Source organism: Antedon mediterranea, chromosome 7 (genome assembly GCF_964355755.1).
Source record: "Antedon mediterranea chromosome 7, ecAntMedi1.1, whole genome shotgun sequence".
Taxonomy (NCBI): Eukaryota; Metazoa; Echinodermata; class Crinoidea; order Comatulida; family Antedonidae; genus Antedon; species Antedon mediterranea.
In genome coordinates this window covers 21,190,766-21,208,476 of record NC_092676.1, presented here as the reverse complement: position 1 = coordinate 21,208,476, position 17,711 = coordinate 21,190,766, and positions in this window count along the sequence as shown.

Here is a 17,711-nt window from a genome sequence, read left to right as displayed (position 1 = left end):
TTACCCAAAACATTTACGTGATATTTGGAATGATTGAGTATTTTGTTTACAGCAATAATGGAAAATCCCTTTAAGGTAAAATTATCTTAAAGATACGAGAGTTTCAAATTGTATTTAAAAAAAACTGAAAATACATGGTAACAAGATCTCAAATATGGAACGCCGAAAATAGCAAACTTGATTGGGAACGCGTGAAGGCCATTACTTTTTAAAACGTAGAATATAATCTGAATGAATAAAATCACTTGTGCAGTAACTTTGGCCTGAACCGGTAGTTATAACAATATGGTTGACAAGTACGGCAAAAATTTACTTTAAAAAAAAAATAATTTTCTATAGAAATGATTATGATGGTATCTTAGATTTATTTAAAACTAAAATACATTACAAGAACAATTTTGTGTCAATGACGTATAATAAACATTTAATGACGTCATCGCGATGATGTAATACAACCAAGTGTTATCAATGATGTATTGTTTTTATTACATTGAAGACATTTTTAGTACATGCTAATTAAAGTCATCACAGAAATACAATGTCTTGAACCTTCTAGTGATGTTCACTCCTTACCTCTTGGTTGGTTAGTTAGTGGATTCGAAGTGTCGAACATTTTGTATTTCATGGTTCTTGATTTTGAACCATATCTCAAATCGCACATCAAAAACAAAATTCTCTGGTCGGAACACATAAGCTTACTCATATTATATTTGCACATTATTGTCTAAGTTTTTAATAAAAGTGAGCGCCTATAGATTCAACATAAGGACAATTTTAATATATTTTTTTCTTAGAGGCCGAATCATGGTTGTTTTGATATTAATCTTCGCGCGCATCACACCGTAAATCTTAAGTAGCCAACAGTACCGGTATATCGCTTCAGACAATATTTAGAAAACCTAAAAAAATTACAAGTGTTATTCATTTAAGTAAACATATTACATAAGATATATTTTCACATTTAACGACAATTATACTATTGTGTTTTTAAAAAAGCGATGGTTGCTTTATTTTTACTGGAAATGTTTTTCGCGTGATTGCCAGAGGTGGGTGAGTGATTATTGTAAAAAAGCCAGCAATGGAATTAGAATTATAGTGGATTGCCAGTCTATTTTTACCTGTCAAATACTGGCTATAAACAAACAAAAATTCTTTAATTATAAACCTGAAAACAACTATAAGCTGTCACTAGATAACACGTGTGTTGGAAACTTCTTTGTTAACAAATAGCCGTTAATGTCCTACTACACAGTATTGGCCATTTAATAATGTCCACACCCAACATAAAATAAATGTATAACGATCATGGATATAGCGAACCATGGGTATAAAATGCGGTCACACACAAACTATTTTTGGATTTAAATTACTTTTTTCAATAATTGTTTGTAATAATAGTCAAAGTGAATAACTTATGTGACATAAAAAATTCCATATTCAACAACAAAAATGTTTTTTTTTAAAGTCCATAATTACACCAGTAATACTAAAAAGTGCAAATTCGTATTGATTCTTTTTAAATTGGTTTATCAGGTTTTAAATTTCCTATTATGAAATTAAATAAAATACACCTACACAACACGTACCTTACATGTGTACTTCATTTATTGATCTAATATCATTGTCATCCTATCATGATCTTCTTTGCAACGTGTTTTTATATTAAAATGATTAATAATAAACATGGATGTTTAAGAGTTGAAGAATTGTTTAAAAGATTGACTGTTCTAGACTATTAAACGAGGTGAGGCTATCAAAAAATTAAAATATTCTCCCCATTCAACGAATACAAAATTAATTTTGTATTCAATTAGTACGCTGCTTCTATCTTAACCCAATGTTAAAGACCAGGAGAGAGGCTAGATCTACCGCAGGGCCGAACGATTATAGATGGCGCACACTAACAGCTTTTAACAAAAAAATCATTCTCAAAATACGTTTACGAAAGCTGAACATAAACTAAATGGAACTGAGCAGAAGGTAGTTTTTTTTTCAAGATGATATAGATACATACGTATATAATGATATTAAAAAACATGTCATAGTTTTGAAATTTATTTATTTATTGTCAAAATGAGAAAGTAGGTCGACTGCATAAAATATAATGGGTTGCATGGGTTGAAATGAAATGTGCGAGCCTAAGGACAACAAATGTCATCCTCATTATTACTGAAATGTGTTGGAAATCCTAAAATATTTTATTTTCGAATATATATTAAAATTAAACAGTGTAGAACATGTACCTGTAGAAATATATGTCATGTCATTTATGGTTTAACAGAATTATCTTTCAAAGTCGATCAAGAGGATGTTCCATAGACTGTTCTTTTTTTTATACTGTAAGCATTTCTTTATCACTTTTTATTTAATTATTTGTCACTAACATTATATATGACGTGACTGTCATCTTGACGAATACATTCACGTAACAATATTTGATTGTTACAATGACGATTTATGTTTTAGACACATATACGCGCTGTCACGTGCCAAAAGGAGCACCGAGGTAACATTCCAATTATATATATTGAACGAAAGAAATAACAAATCAATGATATACGCCTAATTGACTTTCACGAATTCGTGATATAGGCATTATGTTTTTATTTTTATAGTACAGAAGATCAGGAAATAAGCAGATATTCTAATTACTAAAATCAATAGATCAATTATATTAACGTAACAAACATTAATCCATATTGAAAGATTTAATGATTGGTTTTGAACTTTTGAAATTAAAGATCAAAATTGCATGACTGTCGTTGGTTTGAAGTAAGACATTACTACATTGTAACCGCCTATGAACACTCGTGGGACCGACGGTTTAATGTCTCATCGGAAAGACGAGGGACAAACATTTTACCAGATAATTTTACTATACTAGTTGTGTTTATATGTTGTCTGTTTGTTTGCACGATATCGTCCACAACTTGTTTTCTTTTTTGTAAATAGACCATGCCTATTGATATTTTTTTTTGAAAAATCGATATATTGATGTCATAAAAGCTGATTAAAATCTCGAGTTATCTATATCTTCAATATTGCTCGAATAGTTAAATAAAGCGCCCTCTGTCGTCACACTCTGCATTTCTCCAAGTTTTTTCAGTGCTCATGTCTTAGACACACATTTATTTATTTTAGCCATAGTTGATAACATTGTTGAATCTTTGTTCCCTTTGTATCTTTACAGTGCAAATCTGACTCTATTTTTGCAATTGTTTAAAATTTGGGCTCTGTTGTAGTATATAGGCCTATACAAATACAGTAGCCTATAATAGGCCCACACATCTTACCGGACGTGGATATACTTCCCATTACTCTAATAAATTACTTTTTCGCTGTAGGCCTGAAGCCTTAATGCTATATTGATATGAGTACGTGTTTCTTTAGATCCTTGTAAAATTGTTAATATTCTGAGTTCATATTAATCATGTTATTTTTATGTTCGGTGTAAACTAATTATTTTACTAATTATCAAAACATGAATTATGTAAAGCTTGTCACAGGATGCTGCAGTGATTGTGTCTTTTCTAGCCTCTAGTTAAAAGAGATGACAAACAGACGTCGTCATTACGTCGCTACATGATGATCCTTCATACAGTTGTTATTACTGTATTACATGCTTGACAAAAAGAATATATAATTTTATTGAATATAGTTTTACAAGGCTAAAAGTTTATCAATGTTATTGCAAGTTTATTACACTCGGCAGTTTTGTTACTTCTTTATTATTCTATCTCGGAACTTTTTTTATTAACATTAGATAATCACTTGGGATTCGTTTAGTAGTTTGGATTTGGATAGGTAGAATCAATGTCTGTTTTGATATTCATGTATAAATAAACACTATTAGCAATACAACAGTGTGGACAAATAACACTGTAATGATGATTATAATAAACTATCATCCGTAGTTATCAAAGTAGGCTATATTGTATAATATTCTCGAGAGTACAGTATCTAAGCAAATCGTGTGATACAGAGCTCATGTCCATTACATAATGTTAAATAAATATTAAATACAGTGTTTATAAACAATCAAATGTGATTGCGCTCTTACATTGTACATTTTATTACCTATGACCTAGATATAGTATTAAGAAAAGTCAAATAAATGTATATAACTATTTCCCCTTGGCATGATTGTAATGATACTTTTGATCAACTATAAAATATTTAATCTTAAATTAAAAATGGAAATCTGTTCAAGTTCATCTTGTTGATGGCAATGCAGCCTAGAGGTCAACGTATTTGACGAGTGTTTTATGCGTCTTAAGAAATAATTATAATGCTCTTTTATTCTCGTAGGCATTCTCCTAAAGTCATTGGTCAATTGTAATGACCTAAGGTAAATGACCGAATTCTAGTAAGAGGATTAAAGCTTGATAAACACTTGGACGCTGCGCAAAGACGTAAGCGCAACGGAAGTAATTTGACCAAATTCGACGCGATGGATCATCCTGTTGCTCGATGATTGGTAAACTCGCTTTCGTGGGAACTAAGTTTAGAGGAAAAACATATTTGCAACACAATTACATGCAATGATAAATACAATCAAAGTCAGAAAGAAAAGATATTGTATTGTATTGTAATTTTTTTTTTTTTTAATACAGGTAAATTAACGATTGCCATCCTTCCTTAACCCTTGATCCTACATAAATTTTTATTTTATGACACGGCGATAGAACTAAGGACCGAACACGCTTGATTTGTTTCAGAAGCATTTCTCCATTGACTTGTATACGATTTATTACCGACTGTAAAGCAGTAAAAGACGATAATCCGTGATTCAACAGTCCTCGCTCATAGTCAACAATCACGAAATTCACAGTCACGTTATTTTTATTTGACCATCTACTCTACAAACTAAATGAACAGAAAATATATAGCAATAATGAGAATTGTGTACAGAGAATGCCGACAGAGCAACTTACAAAAATAGACTAATGACCTATATAATATATATATATATATATATATATAGCAATAATGAGAATTGTGTACAGAGAATGCCGACAGAGCAACTTACAAAAATAGACTAATGACCTATATAATATAAAAAGAGAGCAAAAATATTCATGTAATAAGGGAATACTATCTATCTATTTGCCATCGTTTCAACAAAATAATCATCAAAGTTGTCGCCAGAGCCTACACAAAATCACAACTTCTGAATGGTTGTCTTAGTTTCTAAAATAAAAGTAGGCCGACATTCAGATATTCTCGACAATGAGTTTCAGCCGTTTTTTGTTCCTAATTCATATTAAATTTTCGTTATCCATCATCCGATGTTTTCCTTGCCTATCATTTAAGATAAATTATTTTAATTATTTATTGCTTTGAAATCAAGATTTTCTAACATAATTAGGTACGGATATTTAATTTATTGTTTGCGTTAACAATAGGTTAATAGTTCAAAAACCTGATAAACTCGCAAATACTTTTATTATGCTCACGTATGCACCCGCGATTGATTTAACCATCATGGCGGCGATCGCACCCCATGGGTAATACTGTGAGATAATTATATCTCTATAGTGATAAGTATGGAAGCCACGAACCTGATTAGAGGCTAAAAGAAATTATTTCGGCAACTAAAACATCCTTCATGGTTATCACTCGACAAATTTTTGTCTTTAGTGCACATTAAGAACGGAGCATTATGCCCATTCATTACAATGTAAACCTTAAAACAATCATTTCAACGAGCAAATATAGAGTGGCGATCATATCGATCCAGATTTATTTAGGCCTATCATTTCATTTGTTTTCAATCTTTTTACATAACAAAAAAAGTGTAATTCTAGCGGAAAAGCAAAAGTAATGAAACTGTCATCTTGTGATGTGCTTACAATACAATAAAACCGCAATAATGAAGATAAAATAGAAAATACAAATATGCTATTTATTTTGACTAAATTAATTTTGATTACTTCGATCCAAGTATTTTTGTGCTAATGAAAAATAAGTCCCTAAGTTACGTGCAAATAAAGAGATATTACATAGGTTCTTGTCGTACATATTAAAAACAGATTGTTAATGTACAATCATCTGAATTGTGCAATACTATATTTAAATTTAATTGGAAGAATTCAATCTTAGTAATGGAAATACAAAATCTTTTTTGACACTATTCTGTGTATATCTCTTAATCGTGTTTGTCGAAATTGGTTATTAAATTATGGTATAGGCGGTTCGGGAATTAGCCATTTTCGTTGCAAAATCTCTACTGTTATTAAGCGAGGTATTTTAAACATTATATTTTGAACAATCCGCTGTGAGGTGCTGTAGGGTTAATTTACTGTATACGATTCAGCATGAGTTTACAGTAATGAATTACCGCCATTATGACTTATAGAAGAACTGAGATAGATTATTTAGAATTTATTTCTACTTATCCATCATCCACTTTGTTTCGCTTACGATATTAGATAAACTCGTTAGAATCCTAGCAAACTATTATCGTCATTAACTAAGGGCTATACGATGTTATCTACTTTCTTCACCACAAACATCTTCTACAAAGCAGTCTTAAATGGGTTAAGACACTAACATTTAACAAAATGAACTGATAAGATGACCAGTTACCCCACAAATTAACCGAGTAATATAATTTTAAGTATTAACAATAATATTAATTTGAATTTTAAAAAAATGTTTAATATGATAAACAAAATCACATTGTTGCAATTCTTTTCAGCGTTCTTGGAAGTAGACTAGTCCAGATTTGAGAAAAATGAAATGCTGTAGGAATTTCGTGTTAAAAGCGAATAAACATGTGTTTTAGGGTAATTTTGGGGTTCTGAATTCAAATTTGCTGATTACCCGGCTCAATTTTTAGATCTTCACCCTTAAAATGTGAAAAACCAAATGGCCGCCATTTCAGACTTATTTTGGCTTATAACTTGACTTTTAAGTGACGTAGCAAGTTAAAAATGGTGTCTATACCTATGTTTGTGATAGTGAAGATTCCAACTATATTGTTATTAAAGTTGAAAATATTCTATTTCAGCCGCCATGTTGAAATCCAAGATGGCCGCCATTTTAAACGTATTTTGGCTTATAACTTGACTTTTAATTAACATAGCAAGTTAAAAATAGTTTCTATACCTATGTTTATAATACTGAGGATTCCAAATATATTGTTATTACAGTTGTAAATATTCTATTTCAGCCTCCATGTTGGAATTCAAGATGGTCGCCATTTAAAACGTATTTTGGCTTATAACTTAACATATAAGTAACATAGTAGGTTAGAAATGATGCCTATACAGTACCTATGTTTGTGATACTGAGGATTCCAAATATATTGTTATTAAAGTTGTAAATATTCTATTTCAGTCGCCATGTTGGAATTAAAGATGGTCGCCATCATTTTAAACGTGTTTTGGCTTATAACTTGACTTTTAATTAACATAGTTAAAAATGGTTTCTACCTATAGTCCAGTAAAAGTATGGTTGAACCTAGAACAAATTGCAACATAATTTGTTTTTGTTTTGTCTGGTTGATATGGTCCAAATTAACATCATATCCAAAGTTGACCAAAATCGGACATCGTGAAGTGGGTTCATTAGCATAAATTAAAAATGGCCGCCATTTACCATTTTGAAGCCCTGTATATTATCTCCTTAACGGTTGGTTTTACTTATAGACCACCTACTGTAAGTGAATTACTATTAATTATTATTAATCAGATGTCTTGTTAATTTTGGACTGAACAAAAGATGCATGTTTCGAATTCATTCATAATTCATATCTTTGTTTCTTTGCAAGTACAGATCGTTTCTCATTCGAAATGCCATTGAAGATGTTGCCATTTGCTCCCCAGTGTTTTCTTTAACTACCGATTTTTCCACTATATTGCTTCTTCTGTCTTAAAATATTTTTTTAATGATGGCAAAGTAATAGTAGGCCCCTAATAGATTTAATGCTCCATCTGCATTCAAAGTTTCGATTCCATTTCCTGAAATGTTTTGCCAAGGAAGTTAAATACTGCTTGTTGTAGAAATTTAAATACTGTAATTAAGTACCAATTATCAATTTATTCACCATTTCAAAATATTCCAAATCCATAAAGATTTATACCAAATGCTAGTGTGGATGACATAAGAACAAAGCTTGTTTACCGGTCACCGGTAGTGATGGCAAGTTAGAAAATTACCCAAACCCTTTGAATACCGTTGATATGCAGTATCTTTAACTGATGGTTCTTCATCCTTGTTGGCACAATATAATGTCCTTTATGTTCGATGAATCTTGGAAACAGCATTATAATATAAGCCAAAAAAGTTGCTGACTTGGTCACCAAACAGGTAAATTCTGGCAATGAAATAGCAACTTTGATTGCAGATGAAGATGCTCACTTGTTATACCAAAAACTGCAATATGACATTATTTATTTCATGTGTCATTTAAATTTTGGATGTTTCCATACACGTTTGATCCAATAGACTGGGGTAATAATGTTTCACAACATTAGGTTCTATATAAATCCACGATATTATTGTATGAAAACTATTAATTTGATATCTAATTATTATACTATAAATTAAACTTATATTTATGTGTTTAGGCCTACATATTACCACTAATTGCAAAGCATATAGCTTAATGTTTATTGCGTAATAATTGTTTAATAGGCTAGGCCGGCTATGTGCAGGTGTTCACAGGTCCCCAGGGCACAGAGACCAACATGCACAACAGGCCTAGGATATGCGCAAAAGCAAGGCAAGTCAGAAATTTATTCGAGGCATCGTTTTACCATCATCAAAAAATGCGAGGCATCATTTTATCATTTCCCAAAATTTAGGATCGATTATTATTCTTTGAAAACAGAAAAGTATCAGCAGTAATATATTACAGCATTTTTATTGACAAATTAACAAATATATTGAGATTAAACGTGTTTTTCACCAATAAATGCATGAGAAATTGACGCATTCCACTTTATTTAGTCCTCTATTATCATTTTGGCCGTGAAGCTTAATTCTATTTCCTTATTCTGAATTGAAGGCATTATATATAATACTGTAGATGAAAAAACCTCAAAACGAAACCTCTACTTCCTCTGGTATCCAGTATCATTTACTACTATGGCTAATGCTATCATCTTACACTATTGATAATTTTATAAATTACAGTACCTTTTTTTTGTAAACATTTTGTACTGTACTTTTATAAGTGTTACCCCAAATTTCACAACAATCATTAATATGGTAATATCAATGCATAAATAAAATAAATTATACACTACTTTTTAGCAGTTTTCTCAATTTATATATTATTATTATACTGATGTATTTATCAATTGTTGTTTGTATACATTTAACATGTTTGTTTTTTTACCAATTTTACAATCTATTTCTATTCCAAGAAATGTTTTGATATAAATACGTTGTTGTTGTATTTAATTAATTCTGTGAAGTCTTTTTGACCAACTCTTTCATTAGCATTATGAACAAACAATTTCAATATTGTTGTCAACTTCCATATGACTTGAATGAAAAAAACAATCGTTACATAAAAATAAACAACATAGCATGATGAGTGTATACACGAATCTATTTCGATACGCTAGGCCTATTTTAAAAATATAAATAATTAATTATTAGGCCTATAATATAGCATAATAGCACGTTAAGAAATGCCTCGCACCTTTTTGAAATTGTAAACTATATGCCTCGCACCTTTTTGAAATTGTAAACTATATGCCTCGCATGCCTCACACTTATATTTGGTGTGCCTCGCTGCCTCGCACAATCGAATTGGAACAATACAATGAAAACCCCAGTGGTCTAATGGTTAGGAGATCTGCATATCAAGCAGGAGGTTCCGGGTTTGAATCTCGGAGAGGGCTTTTTCTCATTCTCACAGGTTTCGTCATTTTTATTTTTTCTAATTAATTAAATTTCATTATATCGGGCGGATTAGAATTTATTCTGTGATGTTTATATACTGTATATATATATTTTTTTTCTCTTTTGTGGCGCAAACACTACTTTTATTCACATTCCTATTATCTCATGTCATTAAATCATATTATTTAACACATTTTTTGTTAATTCCAAATGTCATCTGCAGTAACATTTTTACATTTATGAATTCCGTATTACCTCCTTTTTTCATGAATTGTCTTATATTTTTCTAAACACTTGACAATGATCATCATTATCATCTATCTCGTTTTAAAATATTTTACACATAAACAACAATCCCTTTGTGAGTTTTTAATTTTCATTTGTTTGTTTGCCTCGCACTTGTTACTACCCTGTGTGTGTGTTTAAAATAGGCGCCATCTTTGATTTCAACATGGCGGCTGTTTACAACTTTAATAACAATATATTTGGAATCCTCAGTATCACAAACATAGGTACTGTATATACATCATTTCTAACCTACTATGTTACTTATATGTTAAGTTATAAGCCAAAATACGTTTTAAATGGCGACCATCTTGAATTCCAACATGGAGGCTGAAATAGAATATTTACAACTTTAATAACAATATATTTGGAATCCTTAGTATCACAAACATAGGTATAGAAACTATTGTTAACTTGCTATGTTAATTAAAAGTCAAGTTATAAGCCAAAATACGTTTAAAATGGCGGCCATCTTGGATTTCAACATGGCGGCTGAAATAGAAGTATAACAACAATATAGTTGGAATTTTCACTATCACAAACATAGGTATAGACACTATTTTTAACTTGCTACATCACTTAAAATCAAGTTATAAGCCAAAATAAGTCTGAAATGGCGGCCATTTTGTTTTTCACATTTTAAGGGTGAAGATCTACAAATTGAGCTTGGTAAACAGCAAATTTGAATTCAGCACCCCAAAATTACCCTAAAACACATGTTTATTCGCTTTTAACACGAAATGCCTACAGCATCTTATTAGAGTGGAAATATGACTATCTGGACTAGTCTAAAGAGGAAAGGGCGACTGAAAAGCAATGGGGTCATTAACTTGATTTTAAGTTCATATTAGCCAATCAGATTACTCGATTTGGGGGAAAAATAATTAATCGAGATTTAGTTTGAAATTCAATCAATTAAATTTATTTATAAACATATTTCCACTGGATAACAATGTCATCGTTGTCCCACAAAAGTAACATTGTTGTTTTTCAAAAGGTCTAGCATAAAACATTACAACATATATAATACATAAATAATCTTTATCAGAACATACAAACACCAACTACAGAAAACTAGACGAAAATATATCAAAAAAGCTTACGTGAAAAAATACAAAAAAATAGGTACAATAGCTACACCAACCTTATCGAAAATATTAAAGACATTTGTATAACAACTTTTCAGATTGGCAAATTTTGCAAGCTTTTCTTCGAACTTTTACATTCACCGGTGCACATTCCATAGACCTACTTTTAATATCAACGCTTATATTAAATTATAATTCAAATATTTTCAAATCCATTATTTCCATCTATTATCTTTATACTATTCCAATATATTGTTATTGGTAATACGTGTTCTTGTTAGGATAACATTATAAACGTACATCCTCTATTAACACATTTGGTAAAGTTATAAGATTGCACGAAGAAAATAAGATATTACACAAACAAATGGAACACGTTCAAACAATAATATATTGAAATATAAATAAGATTTGTTGAAAGGCTAAACAAATCTTAAGTACTAGAAAACTATAATTTAATCATATTTCAACAATATTATATTTTAGTAAGACGGTGCAGTTGAGTTATATCATTTGCGTAAGCAAGTAACATGAGCCTATTTTACTTTTAGTAAAATAGAACCTATTTTGTTCCGTATCATTTAAGTATGTAAAATGTATTCTTTGGGACGCCCTGATCTACTGTTTGCTTGAAGTCATCTTGAAGAAATGTTTTCAAGTCTACAAGATTCGTTTCAAAAGTGTGATTCGCGTTCCGTTTAAACGCATAAAATGAATTAGTTTGTTATACTGTAGTCAGTTACTGTTTTTTAAAAATATATTGTCAATATCTAGCTTTCATACATAACACGTGTAATAGACAATGTTGAACTTTATTCTTGTTGTAAGAAAAACAAATCTACAAACTGGTTTACTGCCTTACAGTATCGACATTTCTTACATAAATTAACAGTAGGCCTACAGAGAAAAGAATAAATTGCTAGAATCTCGTGTAGGCCTATATGTCTCTTTCAAAACAATTTGAGAATTTACCAAGTTATTAATAGAAGTGACATTCAACCAAGAAGACACATTTAAACATACAGTTTAATTCCAAATCTAATATTAAACAAGGCCAACAGCCATAAGTCGCGTGCTAAAACGCATAGTGATACCGGACCGACAGACAGACCGACAGACCGACCGACCGACATAGTGAACTATAGAGTCGCGTCCACGCAAATAAAAAATATTATATACAATTATCATCATTAACAATAAAGTATTTTCGGTAACAAAAAGTAAGTTAGATTATTAGTATATTAGTTTATCAAGAGCTAGGCTATCCAGTACAAGATCGAGAACAATATATACCCTTGTATTATCATATTATCGGAAAGTCTTATACTAATCAGCATTATGTAAGAGGCATCATTATTATACAAACGTGATAGATTGTCCGACCTCAGGCAGAAAACAAAGTAAACATAGAACGCGGTTGTTAACAGAAATTATGCTTAAAAACGTCAGGTTGTTATTATTTCCGTTAGTACGGACCGATAGATATTGTCTTCTAGAGCCTTAAGCTGTAAAAAGATTCTATCCCCACTCATTTTTCCGAATCAGATAATAGTGTCTTTCTCACTATTTCTAATAGTCGTGATTATTTTACACTATTTTCTTGACATCCTCTTGGCTATCTGAGTGATTTGCTCCTCCTAAGGGCAAATACACGCGTCAATGAAAATCTGCATTGTCGTCCTGACACTCATAATCTAATAACAGACTTTAATAGAAGGTTTTATCAACATATAATTCGAGTAGTAAGATGAAGATGCACCGATTATGTCAGTTGCAATTAAATACGCTACGTTAGATTATCAATTACAAATTAGACAATGGGAGTGTAATAGTCCGAAAAGTGATTAAATATCTAATTAAATAATAAAATCCGGGTTTTTAATTTTCTGATATATGTTCAAACGTATCAAAATGTAAAGGAAGAGTACGATTACAAAATACACATCCATTAGTTGGATAGCGCTGAAGGCTAACTACCAGCCACCTAAAAAGCATCAGCTGCTGTAGTATATAAACGAGATGGAAGTGGAGAAGATTTATATTATGATTAAATAACACCGAAAATAAATCGTTCAGAAAAAAAAATAAACAAGTTTTCTTTCTTTCATTATTTTTTTTAAAGATTCAGCAGGATTTGAACAAGGTTTTTAACGGTGGAAAAGATGCATACCTATTACACCAAACTCACATTCACCTCTTACTAAGGCACAAAATGATAAAGCACAACCAAGATGCACGTGTATTTAGCTCTGTCTACAAAAATAGTGTGATGTGCCCAAATGTCTATAATATGGGCATATCACACATTTTGTTTGTTAGTGTAGACGGAGCTTTACTGTTGCATCGCCCGAGTCCATCGCCTTAGTACGAATGAATATATACCCGAATAAGGGAATAATCTTTTAATCTGAATGCACTTTTATTAGTCTTGCAATACACTTATTTTAAGCGTTGACCATTATAATGATATCATCCGTTTTACATTTTTTTCTCAATCTTATTTATGTATTGGTATTGCCGCATTTTTATTGCCAATCTACTAAACTATTTTCACAAAACAGTGCTTATGAAAATTAACTCCAACTTCAAAATAACTCATCCAATATTTTAATCAAGACTATCAGTAGCCTTGTTTTCATTAAGTATGAAACTTCCATTTTATCTTGATCACTTTCATTAAATAGAAACTCTTCATTATTTAAATTCAATGTTGTTCTAAAGTAACAAAATGCCTGTTTCTTTAAGCATTAACATTAACATTTATATGGCGTACATTTCTCACATAAACTAATAATTAGCGGCGCTTTTACAACAACAACATTTTGATTGCCGTTTGTTCGTACTAAATAATACAAGAAAAAAGCTGACTAGATGCGTAGTATATACATATGGTTCTCGATATTCAATTTGTACATGATATATCTCATAAACGGGATAATATAGGCCATCTTATATCAAATTACATGCAAAAACGTTTATTTAAAGTTATAACGATTAGGTTATAGAATCGTATTAAATTGTGAGATTGATACCGTTATTAAGTGGAGTATTGAATATTGTGCAATGTCTATGTTTCGTCTTGTAATATGAATATTACACCAAATTTTCCGTACTGTATATTATTTTGTTGAGATATTAGGAAAGTTCTATGATACAGAATCACATATGAATTTTTTTTAAGGTCATGTTGAGGTTATTAGAATAAAACTTTCCTCGATACAACAGGAGAAGCTGCCATTTATCAGTTAAGAGGGTATTTTTAGGAAGATTGTATTTTTTTAATTGAAATTGTAACTTTTATTAAGTTTTAAAGAGAGAGTATTATACAGGATCGTATTCTACAGCTCAATATGTTGGTCGGTAAACACTAACTTGAGCACGCGACTGCAGCCATGTATATGGCCTTGTTTAGGAAGAGCGTATTTTATAGGTGTGTATTTTTAAGGAAGATTGTATTTCTTTGGAAGAATTATGACCAACATCGAAATGAAATTCCATTAATTAATAATAATGTTTTTGATGTCTTTTGCCATATGTTTAGATACTCAACAGGTTCAAATATTACATTAATAATATATACTTCATCAGACAACGTTGGCAGATATGCTAACTTCAATTTAAAGCTGAGATACCTAATAAGCATGTAGAGTCTCTCTATTGTAACTTTTTCATTCTATTAGATTTCCACATACAGAATAAATGTAAGTTGATTTTTTTTTCTATTGTCTTAACTTGACGTATTGATCCCCTTAGGCAAAATTTAAAAGCGTCAATTCAAAGAATAAGTACCGCATTTGATGTTGAAAGTAAATCAACTAAAATATGCAACGATCACCAAAAAAGTACCATGAATTATTCAGTTTGTTATTCACTTCGTTACGCGTTGATTTACATGATTTTGGAGTGAGACGTTCTAGTGACTGCTGAACTGCTAATGCTACAGAAATTTCTCTGACCAAACTAATGGTTTTTATTATTAATATTATTATTGTCTTTACATTAGTGATAAGTACATGTTATTAATTACATAAAGTGAATATAATATTACCTGGAATATCATTACTGATATTGAAATACATTTATGAATATTGCAATCTTAAAACGTCATTAGATGATTAAATTTTGTTTAAATGCTCACAAAGCAGAAACCAAAATTATCAAAGAAAAAAAGCTGGGTTGGCACTAGGACGCAACACAAATACGTACACGCAGCGCAGCCAATTTATACAAATAAGGTTTGGTTCTCACTAGCGAGGCAACGTAAGGTGTAACGCAACGTAAGTGATTTGACCAATCACAAGTGATGGATTATTTGAACAGTGGCTTGTCATTGGTCAACTCGCTTGCGTTGCGCGTACGTCCTTGCGCTGCGTTGCTTAACAAGTGTACTTGCGTTGATGTGTGTCCGTCTTTTACATTGGCTTCTGATGGGGACGTACCAAATACTAAGGTTTAAAAAAAGATGTACCAACCCACGACAAGATAATAAATGTACATAATAAAACGGTATTATAAATCCCACCTCTTTTCATAATTTATTGTTGAACAAATTAAGAACTGGACATTCAGATTGTTATGCCTAAAAAGAATACGTATCATATTGTGTAACCAATCATTTGCCGTGCATGATTTATAATAACAAATTCACTAAAATACACTAAAATACATAAAACGACTTTTAAAAATATCTGCAAAAGCTAAAAAAACACGAGTTGTTTATTCTTTCTAAAGCATCATGTTGTTGATATATTTTATCCCAATACGTCGATAAACAACATGTATTTTTATCGCCAGTTTTACGATACAGACAATAACGACATATATAATACACTCTCTGTTGTTGAAATTGACTTTGTAAAATGTCAATGTTAAAAATGGAAATATTTAGTAACATACATTTTGCTTGAATATAATTAAATATTTCTTTTCCTATGTTTAACCAAAAATGATTGATCATGGCATGTACCCATATTGTCTAAATTATTTTCTGTTCCTTTTTTAAAAACAATAAAATAATATTAATTGCACAGTGGAGTGGCATGAGTTTTCACTACGAGTTCCCGATTGAGTCTAGTAATACATCAAATACATTTGTGCGTTTTCTTCTGAGCACGGCCTTACTGAAATCAGTTGAGTTACGGTAAGTATCCGTGAATAAATAAAGCTTATTATTATTATTATTATATTCATATATATTTCCAAGAGTTAAGTTTAGTAGGCCTACCAAATCTGTAATTGGATTTAGCTTTAGGCAAGATACAAATGTCATACAAATTCATGAAAATAATAATCTATTTATCGCAGAAAATGTACAGTTAAAATCTGTTTATAATATAGTAGGCCTAATGTGTATGCATTTCAGCAAGAAATATAGCATACAGAAGGGACACGTTTGTATGCCAATATCCATGAACTCCCGATATCACGTGTGTATCTTACACGAACCTTCTTAGTTACATCTAGATTCTATCAGTTGTATTAATAGTTCAGTAGAAAAGGCTTGCAAGAGATCCTTGAATTAGCAGCTCTTTTATTAACAGCAAATATAATAGCTAGCATCATTCTCAATCATATACAAGATTGAAGGTTAATAAAATTGACAGCTCAAACATTAAACCAAATAGTTCTTCGATAGGCCAATAATGAATTGATTAGTAATTAAAAGAGGTAAATCGGTTATGATTAATGTTGTGCGAGTTTCAAGTTCGTTAACATTTACAACAATGTTTAAAGAATGCATATCTATTCGTATAGGGGCTTTCGTTGTTACAGGAGCGTAGGACTACGCAACTGTCGAGTACAAAAGTAATTTTGCCCATGTTGAAATGTTTCTGAGCATGCGCACGCACACATTTTTTAAACAGCTAATTTGAATTTATATAGGCCAAAGTAAAAAGTCATTTTTCCCATTTTGAAATGTTTCTGATTTGTTTACAGCTTTTTTTTAAAACAGCTAATTTGGATTCACATAGGCCAAAGTAAAAGTATAAAATCTTGTTTTGTTTTAAATAATGTGTTATTTTGTCAGATTAATGTAGGCCACTCCTATTTATAAATAGTACGTTCGACTAACAATACAGTTAATATTACTATTATCATCTTAGTTTGTTAGATATGTCTAATAATAATGGAAACCAACATCAGTACCTTTGATGTTAGTACAATTTGTATTCATTTACCTGGTTGAGACTTGATTAAAACCGTTCGTGTTAACATAATTTAATGACGTTATGAAATTGATTAGCCGTTCTAGTAAAGTCGTAGTATCGACAAATTTAAGCGTAGGCCAATAATTATGTGAAAATATAATAAAGCATCATAAACAACCAAATGAGATGTGTTTATTTATTATAGACCAAATATACGATTTAATACCACCATTACATATTATACTTACAATTAATGTGGAAACAGGAATTAATGCTTTACAGATCCGGAATGAATTATATACCTACATATTTGACCCGAACTGTAAAAAAA